The 12,698-nt window shown below is 47.4% G+C and overlaps 1 protein-coding gene and 1 long non-coding RNA gene across 2 annotated transcripts in view; both read left to right on the forward strand.

Annotated features, from left to right (window-relative positions):
* Window positions 1–2,810: 2,810 nt before the first annotated feature.
* Window positions 2,811–6,257, forward strand: LOC121349435. Its single transcript, XR_005954536.1, has 3 exons — window positions 2,811–2,831; window positions 5,591–5,746; window positions 6,045–6,257. It is a non-coding gene; the product is annotated as an uncharacterized LOC121349435 (long non-coding RNA).
* Window positions 6,258–11,004: 4,747 nt separating this feature from the next.
* Window positions 11,005–12,698, forward strand: part of RPAP1 (RNA polymerase II associated protein 1) — a 39,783-nt gene continuing 38,089 nt past the window's right edge. Inside the window, exon 1 of the mRNA XM_041459843.1 lies at window positions 11,005–11,039. The gene's annotated coding sequence lies outside the window, so the exon portion shown is untranslated. The remainder of the gene's footprint in view (window positions 11,040–12,698) is intronic.

Genomic DNA, 12,698 nt, shown 5'->3' on the forward strand with positions numbered 1-12,698 from the left:
TTCACTTAAAAAACTCATCTTAATATTTGTCATCTCTGCAACATAGATAATACTGCTACATCTGCAGATTTACCTTTCTAATCCCACCAAGGGCACTGCCATATTGTTTTTGTAGCTCTGATCCCTTCCCTGTTATCATCCAATAAGAAAGCATTCAGCTGTAGGCTCTCCTGCCTCTCTCTGCTTTGGAAGACCAAAACCATGTTTTAGAAAGTCATGTGAAACTGACTTTTGGCAAGGTATAAGAAGGGGTGAGAGAGATGTTCAAGGCTTGTGAGAAGACTGACAATCTTTTAAAATATTATAAAATAGCTGTCATTGAGTGAGGAATATTTGACTTCACCACCAAAGCCTCCAAGACATGCACTGATGGGAATTCCGTTGCTAGAATTCCTTAGCAAAACCATGCAAGCATGTTGGTACTTATAATTTTATAGGATAAATATGAAGACACACAAGCATGATTTATTGATAGAGCAGGAGCTATATATAGTGCCCTTAACTGTATTATTAAAACTGAAGGTAAATAATTAATGGAATGAAGGAAAAATACATACAACTCTGGCAGCTTTGATGGGAAGCATTCCTGCCTTGCCGTAATTAAAATCAAATATATTCTATTTGTATGTCTTTCTGGCAAAAAAGATTGTTTCCTCATTTCACCTGCATGCTAAGAGACACTGTGTGTGTGGCCACAGAAGCTGTGCAGCCAGTGTGAGAGGAGTCAGGGAGGGAAAATGCTCATGGCAGTCTTGAACCAGAACCATAAGCAGTTGTCAGACAGCCTAAGCAGTTCCAACGCTTCACCCAAACATTCCAAGGCAAGCAGTGCCACGGCCTCCCTGCCTTAGTGCCAGCTGGGAGGGCTGAACTGTGTACATGGGGTGCATGGGAAACCATTCCCAAGTTCAGCCCCAGGAAAGCCTCCAAGGGGGAGGGAGAAGTCTTCTACTCGTAGCACTGCATCTGCCCCACCCTTCTGTAAACCCAGTGGTGCTGTGATGCGTGGCCTGGAGATGAACAGTGCTTGATTTCTCATTTTGCTTCAATCAGAGGAACAATCTGTTGATTTCAATAGATTTCGGAGCAGCCCCACCTGACCTTCACTGCCCCAGAAGCAATGATTACAAAAGGCAACTAGGAGCCAAAGGACACCTTGAGCTCCTCACTTCAATCAGCCAGACCTGTGGTAGCAACAGAGTCCTGGAGCCATCAGGATGGTGGGTGGTTCCACAGAAAAAGGATGAGAAACTGCTGCTCTTGAAGTTTAACGGGAAGAAACCTGCACAATTATTTCAAAGTGTTTCTTGCATCCCAAACCAGCATAAATTGGGAACAACAATATTAAGTGGCAGATGGTGGTGGTAGGGTAGCAGTTATTTTCAGTGAAACAGAGCATTTGACACTCCATTTCTCAGCAGGCATTGCTATTCCTGAACTAGGTTTGACTTTAATATGATTTCTTTTGCTTCAGGGAGCACAAAGCAGAGCTCCCCCAGTTGATGAACAGCAGTCTGGCAGGGCAGCCCTGGAGAAGCACTCCAAACACTCTCGAGGCTCCCTTCTGCAAATCTCCAAAATGTAATTAAAAGCAGATCTATTTATTTCTCCTGCTAGAAGCATCTATAAGCACACCAAAAGTAACAGCACTAACTGCTTAACCATCTCTGCCAGAATCATATGTCTGACCATAGGGTTAGAATCACGGTCACTCTTGGTTATCTAGTACACCTAATGGGACATCTTCAAGTCGATTCCTACTTCGAGGAGAGCTCAACGAGCTAAAATACTGCAGTTGTCAACTCTACCATGTCAGGAACATGGTTGCTCATCTGAAGACATGAAGCTGAGGGAGATGTTTGCTGCCTAGCATTAAAAAACCTGTAATTTTCATTCCAATTTTTTATGAGTTAATCACAGTCTTGTTTCCCTGACAATATAGTCAAGGCTGGCTGTCTGCTGACAGGATGAAGGATTACCTTTGTTTCCATAGATAAAAGTGCTTTCAGTGACCATAATGGATAAAACTTGTTGCTGATTGTGATTTTACTTTAGTATGACAGATATCTGAAGGGATAAAAACCATGACTGATTGTAATATGTGCCAAGCTTTATTAGAAACTATGAGAGAGCTGTCAGAACTTGCTGGAGCTTTGATTTTAATGTTGGTTATTGATTTTAGTGCTTGGTCAACTTTCAGCCTTTTCACCCGGGAAGTGAATTCTCTGAGCATGAGAACAGGCACAGATCCTCACTGGGGCTTGGGCTGGAGCAGGTGGGCTCACTGTTTGGGAAGGACTCACTGCCTTGGGAAGGACTGTTTGGGAAATGAAGCACTGCGGGTCGCGAATAATGAATGACAGCCGTGTTCACAGAGCTTTACGCATCTGCACTCCCAGAACACCTCGGGTCTCGGGCCCGGCCGCGCCCTGCCATAAGGACAAGGCTCAGCTCCTGCGCGGGCACAGATGCGTTCCTGCGTGTGCAGACACTGGCTGTGGGGTGCAGGAGGCCGGACTCTGGAGCCGGGACAACACCGGCGGCGCTGCCCGGGCCGCACAAGCGCAGGCCGAGCCCACAGCCGCGGCTCGGCGGCGGGATGTCCCTCCAGGAGCCCCGGGCCGGGCGGAAGCAGCGGGCAGCCGTGACCACAGTGCCGGGAAATGGGGCCGTGATTAAGGCGTCAAAAGCCGACATGAGCGTTCAGCTAACCCAGTTGAAGTCCCCGCGGGCAGCCAGCGCCAGGCGGCGGCGGCGGAAGTGACGGCGGCCGGGCGGAAGCGCCGCCCGCGCAGGGCGGAGGTGCCGGGGGAGCGGCGGTGCCGGCGCAGGTGAGTGGCGGCCCGAGCTGCCGAGAGCAGCGGCCCAGCGTGGCAGCGTTTGCCTCAAGGCTTAAACGCTGCTGCTGGAAAGCGTTTGGGAGAGCATTGTGGAGCTCCGTTTGTCTGTAAAGTAAACGCCGTTCGCTGTGACACACTGGTGCGGCGCTGGGGCTTAGGGTCCCTCACCGTCATAACTGACCTTCCTGCCCGGCCTCACACTTGGACTAAAGCTGGCTGATTCAGAAGCGCATCTTGGCCCTCTAAGCAGTTTGTGGCTTTATTGCCTTCTGTACTGTTGTGTTTTCTTTTAGTCTGAGATCTCTCCTCCCAACCACGCCTGTAAAACTTCCTGCAGAGCTGGTGAATTTTACAGACTCTCCACGGCAGGACCAGACCATGACAGAAAAGTCTTTTGTGAGACTTTTAATATAGACAACAGCAGATGATAGTGTGGCCACATAACAGTTGATATGTTGTGCAGTGTAGAAGTGCTCACAGACCTCGGACAGCATTTCTAGAAGATAGCATGCTCTGTAGTGATGCCTATAAAGGGAGTTAAAGCAGATCAGTACATTCACAATATATTGGTGGGCAGCCCCAATGCCAGATTGTAGGGCAAACCTAAAAAGAGATAATTACTCATCCTGAAAATTTAGGTTTTTAAATTTCAGCAGCAAAGGTGCAAACTCTGTTGTATCGTGCAAAACTCCTTCTTCTGAAGTAAAGCTTCTGGGAGTATGGTGGAGGGGAAGAACAGCGTGTGTTCACCCCTAAACCTTGACTCCCCCTTGAGCGAATTGAAATTTCTGGATAGAAGAAGGAGTTACAATGTGCCCTTGCCCTGCTGGTAATTTGGAGAAAACACATTCTGGCTTTCTCTATCATAGCCCATCCTCATCATGATTTAACACACCAGAGAATCACCTGTGACTTGATCTCTGTCCATGCAGAAGTCTTTAAAGCGTTGATATTTGAGGCTGGGTTATATCAGGTTTTAGGACTAATGCATCCAACAGGTCCACTTCATATTGAGTAGGGCTTTGCAATTCATGGATTTTCAATGCATGTGAGGCAATGGAGACGTGAGGGTCCAACTTGCCCTGTCAGCTTTTATTTGCACAGCTCTAAAGTAGCAAAAAAATTTTATTCAGTTTGGTAGAAGTGCCTCTGTGGCCAGTCTAGCTCTACAGGGAGCTGAAAAAGTCATATAGCAGAAAGCAATTATTCTAGTGGGACCTTTCAAGGTCTTGAAACTCGTACTGGCCTGAACACCACCTGGTGTGGGGGTTGTGCGGGGAGAAGCAGTATGAAGGTGGTATGAACAGTTACATCATCACTGCCATATGCCCCAGATAGAGGAGGGAGCACCCTCCTGTGGAGTGGTCCAAATACAGGAATTGTCTGGCAGTCCGCTGGACCAGGAGCCTCCCTTCTTATACAAAACTGACCCCTCAAGTTAAGCCCCACCTGAGAAGTGTGTGGTTCACTGAAGCATCCCGCAAAAGAGAGAAAAATACTGAGCAGTGTTCCTGCGTGTTGATTCAGGGGACAGAATTGTGACAAGGGGAGAAGAATGTGCTCAGATGGGAGAATTGGTAGCCATGTGATTGTTAGCAGGGTAGGTAGATCGGTAGCAGGGTGATTGTTAGTGCCAGCCTAAAGAACCAGTGTAGAAACACACCCCTGTGCTGTTTTTAAGGGATGCACCAATTGGCTCCCATTTTACAAACAAAAGCAGTGGGGGATCTTTTGAGTTGCCAGTATGGCAGTGAGAGAAATGTGAAGACATCCTAAACCTGTTAAGCCAAAGTGTTTCTCGGTGGGATGGAATCCTGCCCACCAGAAGAGGGATAATGTGGCTCACCTGTTGAATAATCAGGTAGATTCATTGACCTGTGTAGCAGATGTGGCAGTAAAGGGAGAAGAAAAATGGAAACATCTGCTAGAGCAGTTACATATCAAGGGAGACCATTCAGGATTTAAGGATCTTTTTAAGGGAGCTGGTGACACAGGGTGGCCTGTCACTTGGGAACTCTGCAACACTGTCATCTCAGTCTGTGGCCAGTGTTGTACAGGGCTAGAGAAACAACACCCCTTGCAGAAGGCATCCCTTCATTAAGGACACGGAAAAGGCCTCTGGGAGACCTGCCAGGTGGACTATATAGGGCCTTTCCTGAAATCAGGGTGGAAGTAATGTCAGAGCTCCTCACTCAAACTGAGGCAGTAGCAGGAGCAGCAGGGCACAGCACTGTAAAGGGACTGAAGCTGTGGTTTAATGATCTGCCATGGCCCCAGTCCCTCCAATCCAACAGTAGTTGCTTTACTGCCAGGGTGTTGGGGCTCATCCCTGTACGGGCCACCAATTGTTGGCAACAGTGCTTGGCACCAGTTTGTTATCTTACTGTAAAACTTTCATACCTTCTTGCTGTGAGTCCCCAGCGGCAGCTCCTTACACCACTAACTCCTTTTTCCTTTTCTTCTGCACGGCCAGCTGACTCCTTCCGACCCCTTACACCACTGCCTAACCCTTACTGTCCCTTGCACACCACCTGCCCCTTCCTCCGCACAGCACAGCCAACAAACTCCAGCTCTCTTCTTGGTCACCGAACCCACTCTTTTATAACACCCATCTTTATTGGACATAGCTGTGGCCTATTAAGGGCAAGGCTGTTCCTATTCTTTGGTAATTAGTACAGCTGCAACTGCTCAGGGGCAAGATTGCCTTCAGCACTCTCTCTATTCTCCTAAAATCCATCCTCCCACACCAGGGTGGTTCAAGAATGGGCACAGGATGAAGGAATCTGGTGGATCTTTCACACTCCATACTACCCCCAGGCAAACGAGGTTGTTGAATGCACCACTGGACTCTTGAAGAGGAACCTGAAACCTCATGAACCTGAATGGGCAAGAGGGTGTCAGATGGGGTACATAGAGTCAGTAGCTTCTGGGAAGTTAATGGGTGCCTATAACTCACAGCCTTTTGTCTTCATCCCCACCCATACTCCCTGGAACAAAAGAAACTAAAGACCCTTCATTAGTTATATATATATATATATAATATTAAGTCCTCTTCATTACTTAGAACAACTGGTTTTGGCAGAATTACCAAGAGTGGGATTGGTACCCCTGACCTTAAAAAAGCCACTTAACTTGTGTGCCAGGTGGTGGATTGTTCCCTCCTTTTAATCATGTTTTGTTTTTATGCATGTATATGTTTTACAGATTATCTGAAATCCACTGCTGGACCTATGCTTTCAACTGTTGAGTGGACGGATCATTTTGTGTATTTTTTAGTTTGATTCTGCTAAGCATATTTTGCCTTTTCACTAGCAAAAAAAATGGTGTGGGAAAAGTTTTTACTCTTATGTTATGGATGTATGACTTTGTCTCAAGCAACCGAAAATCAGAGTACTGAACCAAATTTAGCTTGGGAGTTGATACTTCCTAAATACGTATAAACCTTAGATACAAATCAAGGAATATGTATTAACCTCCCCAACTCTGCATCAGAGGGGTTTAGATTTATGATGATTTGGTTAAATTTTTCGGAAATATTATCGAGAGAACTGGATCATCTTAAAAAGCCAGGAGGAAATGTTACCTGGGGGATGGTGGAGTCCCGGTTCCTAGACCAGAAAGAAGGACAACAGTGGGATGCAAATGGGACATGGGTAGAATACAAGAACGCCTTTTACCAGCTCCCACGTGACTCTACCTGGAGCGATTTATGGAATCAGACATGCTATCGGTCATTAGACACCAACGCTTCTGAGACATTGCAAAATGTCACTTCTATCCCTTGCACGGTGGTACCGTGGTGGGATTCTCCTGCTGAGGGTGGGTTTTTTGAACATGAGTACAGTTTACATTGGGATGCAGGATGGTGTATACAAATCCCTGATAACCCAGGAACCACACACCAAGTTAACCGAACAAATTATGAGTGGGCCTGGTCTCTGAAACAAATTTTTGACCCTATATCTACCCTACAATGGGCTTCCAGGGTCCCCACAGGGAAAATAGTAGAATGGGAAGTGGAGAAATCAGACTGTAAGGACCATCAGACCACACTACCTAATGGAGAGAGCATCTGCTGGAAAGTGAGGAACCGTAGAAGCCTTACCCAAAGTAGATCAGAAACCTCCTTTCTGAATTGTTCCCGTATATTGGATTGTACCACAGGAGCAGGTGAGCCTATAGAAACCTGGTACATCTCGGAGCTGAGAACTTTTATCCGGGATATGTGTACCTGTTGGGATTATCCCAACTACGGCTATCTAAACCAAGACACGCGATGCAATGGGTCTTACGAAAATTCAGAGACAGCGCTATCCTGTGGCATTCCCATTACACACAGCCCTGACCGAAGAAGGGTCTGGAATTCAAGTAGCGAAGCACAGGAAGTTCCCCAAGGTGACCTGTATCAGTGTTCACAAGCCAAATATCCAGCTCCACGGGGAACGGTATGGGCATGTTCAGATGGGAAAATGTATTCCCACTTGAATATGTATGATATGGCTGGACTCCAGTGTACTATTGGGTTTCCTACCATGTGTCCATCTAAAACATTCAATTATACACTTTATCATAGCAACAAAGTGCGGAGAGAAATCCACAATCCAACAGATGCAAAAGGGTGGATTCGGGGGATTCAAGTCCCCGACTATTACACCTGGGGACAAAATGTTGCTTTAGATTTAGAATCATTTTTTGTGTCCAGTGGAGTTATCCAACGGCACAAATATGTCTTGGAGAACTTATCTAGGCAAGTCCATGTGTTAAGGAACTGGACCGGACGTTCACTCAGGGAACCGAATGTGCAGGCCCCGCAGGCCCCAGAAATGGCTTTGCAGAACCGGTTAGCCATAGATACGTTGTTGTTGAAAGAGAAGGGAGTGTGTGGGATGCTAAACCTAACGGATGGAGAATGCTGTGTCACTGTGCATAACGCCACCACCACCATAGAAGAGGCACGTCAGAAGATGAAGGAGATTGCTGAGCAAACGGGAGAACTGTTTCAAGCAATGCAACCGAAGGACTAGTTTGATGGACTGAGCCTGAATTGTGGATCACATGCACTGAAGTGCCTTGGATTTATGGGATGGGGAAGGTGGCTTGTGTGCATTGACCTTATGATACTGTGTGGATTCTGGATTTTGATGATAGGTCAAGAAGTCATGTCAAACTGTGATGAGTTCATTTTGGTTATAGAGGAAAGGGATAAAATTTCTAGCACTGTATAATTCCATACCATTTATATCATGGCAAGAATGTGGTTGGAGCAGGAGGAAGTCAGGGGCTGGAAGTGGAAGGGTGGCCATCTTTTGCTATGCTCGGGGATGTGCCTTTTCTGGTTTGGTGCTCAAATACAGCGCTGGTGAGCCCCAGAGCTAGTGAGCTGCTCTGAGAAAAAGAAGAGAGAAAGCAGGAGCATGGCAGAGCCCAGCTGAGCATGTGGAGCCCAGGCTGCAGCTGCTGTGACAGCAGCACTGGAGCTGCTGCTGGAATCGCCAAGCTCTCCAGTCCCGCTCCTACAAATCAGGCCCAGGAGGAGGGTTCTCTAACCTGCTTCAGAGCCCTGTCAGGTCCCACCAGGTTTTGCCTTGGCCCTGTTCTTCCACTGTTTTCAGCCTGAGGGGGGAAAGTTAAATTGCAAGCCTTTCCAACATTCTCCTTTTGTATTCCCATATACTCCATGCTGCCCAGCACAGGGCCAGCCGTCATCTTGCCTTAGTCTTGGAAAACCACACTGGATGTGGTCTTTGGGAAGTGTTTTTGTTTGTTTGGTGGTGAATACCCTTTTGTGGGTAAAAGATTCTCTCTTTTGTACACTCTTTTATTAATATTGTTGTTGTTATTGCAATTTTTCAGTAAACTATGATGCCAATTTATAATCTCTCCTAGTGTTTCCTCCACTGCTGGAAAGGGGCAGGGAAAAGGGAGCAGCTCAAGTAGGTTTAATATTCCCTCTGGGTTTTAAATCAGCACAGAGCTATAAGAAGGGGATGAAGGAGATGGTTGGGATTTGTGAAAAGACTGGTGAGCTCATAAAATATAAAAAACCTCATAAAAAGTCCCATAAAATAGCTCTCGTTGAGTGAGGAATATTTGACTTCACCACCAAAGACTCCCAAGACATGCACTGTTGGGAATTCCATTGCTAGAATTGTTTAGCAAAACCATGCAAGCATGTTGGTACTTATAATTTTATAGGATAAATATGAAGACACACAAGCATGATTTATTGATAGAGCAGGAGCTATATATAGTGCCCTTAACTGTATTATTAAAACTGAAGGTAAATAATTAATGGAATGAAGGAAAAATACATACAACTCTGGCAGCTTTGATGGGAAGCATTCCTGCCTTGCCGTAATTAAAATCAAATATATTCTAATTGGCAAATAGAATTTAAAAGTCCCATAAAATAGCTCTCATTGAGTGAGGAATATTTGACTTCACCACCAAAGACTCCCAAGACATGCACTGTTGGGAATTCCATTGCTAGAATTGTTTAGCAAAACCATGCAAGCATGTTGGTACTTATAATTTTATAGGATAAATATGAAGACACACAAGCATGATTTATTGATAGAGCAGGAGCTATATATAGTGCCCTTAACTGTATTATTAAAACTGAAGGTAAATAATTAATGGAATGAAGGAAAAATACATACAACTCTGGCAGCTTTGATGGGAAGCATTCCTGCCTTGCCGTAATTAAAATCAAATATATTCTATTTGTATGTCTTTCTGGCAAAAAAGATTGTTTCCTCATTTCACCTGCATGCTAAGAGACACTGTGTGTGTGGCCACAGAAGCTGTGCAGCCAGTGTGAGAGGAGTCAGGGAGGGAAAATGCTCATGGCAGTCTTGAACCAGAACCATAAGCAGTTGTCAGACAGCCTAAGCAGTTCCAACGCTTCACCCAAACATTCCAAGGCAAGCAGTGCCACGGCCTCCCTGCCTTAGTGCCAGCTGGGAGAGCTGAACTGTGTACATGGGGTGCATGGGAAACCATTCCCAAGTTCAGCCCCAGGAAAGCCTCCAAGGGGGAGGGAGAAGTCTTCTACTCGCAGCACTGCATCTGCCCCACCCTTCTGTAAACCCAGTGGTGCTGTGATGCGTGGCCTGGAGATGAACAGAAATCTACAGATTCAAGCGCTTTCAGTGGTCATAAAGGATAACATTTGTTTCTGGCTGTAATTTTTCAGTAGTATTGCAGCTTTCTAAAGGTGTATTAAAAAAACCCAAACAACCAAACACTGAAAAAGTGCTTAATTTTTTACTGCATCAGGGCACTTTGTGGTGAGTCCTTCCCAAACAGTGAGCCCACCTGGCCAGTCCAAACCCCAGTGAGAATCTGTGCCTGTTGTCTTGCTCAGAGAATTCTTTTCCCAGGTCTATCATCTTGATTCACCTCACCAGTGCCTACTGGTATCTCAAGGGAGGGTGCCAGAGGATGGAGCAGGGCCCTTATTGATGGTGCCAAAAAATAGCACAAATAGAGAAGGGGCAGAAACTGATGCACAAAAGTTCCACGTGCATGTGAAGAAGGACTTCTGTATTGTACCTGTGACCAGGCACTGGAACAGGTTGCCCAGAGAGGTTGTGGAATCTCCCTCACTGGAGACATTCAAGAACCTGGATGCAATCCTGTGCCCTGTGCTCCAGGATGACCATGCTTGAGCAGGGGGGTTCGACCAGATGACCAACTGTGGTGCCTTCCAAAAATGACTTGTTCTGTAAAAAAAGCTGAAAGTTGACCAAGCACTAAAATCAATAACCAACATTAAAATCAAATCTTCCACAAGTTCTGACAGCTCTCGCGTAGTTTCTAAAAAAGCTTGGTGCGCATTACAAACAATCAGTCACGAATAATGAATGACAGCCGTGTTCACAGAGCTTTACGCATCTGCACTCCCAAAACACCTCGGGTCTCGGGCCCGGCCGCGCCCTGCCATAAGGACAAGGCTCAGCTCCTGCGCGGGCACAGATGCGTTCCTGCGTGTGCAGACACTGGCTGTGGGGTGCAGGAGGCCGGACTCTGGAGCCGGGATAACACCGGCGGCGCTGCCCGGGCCGCACAAGCGCAGGCCGAGCCCACAGCCGCGCTCCGGGGCCCGCCAGGCGCGGGGGGCCGGGCCGGGCGGAAGTGACGGCGGCCGGGCGGAAGCGCCGCCGGGAGGGCGGAAGCGCGGGAGCTGCTGTGCCGCAGGTGAGTCCGGCCGAGCTGCGGCGGCAGCGGGGCCTCTCCTGCCCGCGGGAACGGCCCGGCCCGGCCCGGCCTCGCTCGGTGTCGCCGGCAGGGGCCCAGCACTTCGTCTTTACCTTGGTGTAAAGAGGAGCGCGGCTACGTGCGCCGCGCGGCCCCCGGTGCAGTGGCCGTGCCCGCCGTGCAGGGAGATGCTGCGGGATCTGTGCCGATGTGTGCCTCCCTCCCTCTCTCCTTCCCTCCCTGCCCCCATCAGAGAGGCCTTGCCAGGCCCAGTCTCCGTCGGCTGTTTGAGACTTGATCCAGAGTCGTTGGTGAACGTCCTTGAGGGCTGTGAACGCGGTGGGAACGCTGGCACGCATCAGCTCTTCAGTGTGTTAATAGCAGCTTGTTGTTTTTCATTTTATTTTGCTCTGTTCTGGTTCCTGTTCATTGCAGAGACTCTTGAGACAAGCTGGGACAGCGGCGTTTCTGTTGGCAGGGTGCTGTGTGCATGCACACGGTGTGTGCCCCACAGGCAGTCACAGTCACTGAGTCTTCTGTGACCAGCGTGAGATGTGGAGCCTCTTTGAGGAGAGTTTCTTGCAGCTGTTCACTCTTGTGGCTGGGGTTTTTCATCTGTGAGGAGTGTCTTTCCAGTGTCTGCCTTCTCTGTAGCAAGTAAAATGTCAAGAAGGCTGTTGGCCATTACAGCATTGTGTGCAGAAAGCATTTTTGTGACAGAGCAGAGAATGCACATCACCGTTTTGCAAAGGAGCCAATAATCCTGAGTGAGGCTTTCATTGCCTGCTGATCTCAAGTGGGGAAATTGTTCTTTTCCATTGGCTGCTGGGCTGCCCAGAAGAGACTGAGATTTGACTCTCTGCTTCTCCTTTTAAATTCTTACCACAGCCAACAAGGTCTGAAGATAGTGGTTAATTTGAGGCACTGATTGTGATAGGAGGACCTTTTATTCTTATTTTGCCCAAATCTGATAACTTTATGAAAGTAATGCAAAGTTGTAGACTTGAGAATTGGTAAAAAGGCCTTCCCCAGAGTTCACAGATGACAGTAACAGTCAGAGAGGATTTTTTCACTTCAACATATATGTCTTTTGACTTATATGTCTGGTTCATAGATGTTACTGTCTGCCTTTGCATGTTGGGCTCTGCTGCTGCGGAACAAAAATGCACTGTACATGCAGAAGAACCAGAAGAAATTAAAAAGCCTACCAGTTTTGGGTTTTATCAAGTAAGATGATAGTGTGTCCACACAGCTATCACTGTGTAGTGGAGTTCAGAGGTGCTCACAGACCTCGGACAGCATTTCTGATCCCTTACCTGTGTTCCCAGGACAATATCTCAGTGTGTTGCTTTTGCTGGCTGGCTGGAGGGCCCTCTGGGCAAGCAGATGGTGAGCTATGGTGAGCTTTTAAGTAGCCAGTTGCAAGGCTGGAGGTAACCAGGCTGCAGGATGCTGGGGTTAGTGCTGATCCTCAGGAGTTTGTTAGTTGTCCTGTGTGCTTTCCCTGAGCTCTGGTGGGTAGGAATGAGGACTCTGGAGAGCCAAGGGAGTGTTGGGGATGTGCTGGGATGGCTTCCATGGGACACGGGAAAAGGTGCCGTGAGAAGAAAGCAAAGAGTTTTCCCTGCATTCATTCTGTCTGCAGGTCCCACATGTGTT

The sequence above is a fragment of the Pyrgilauda ruficollis genome, unplaced genomic scaffold (assembly GCF_017590135.1).
Source record: "Pyrgilauda ruficollis isolate IOZ18807 unplaced genomic scaffold, ASM1759013v1 scaffold14, whole genome shotgun sequence".
Lineage (NCBI taxonomy): Eukaryota > Metazoa > Chordata > Aves > Passeriformes > Passeridae > Pyrgilauda > Pyrgilauda ruficollis.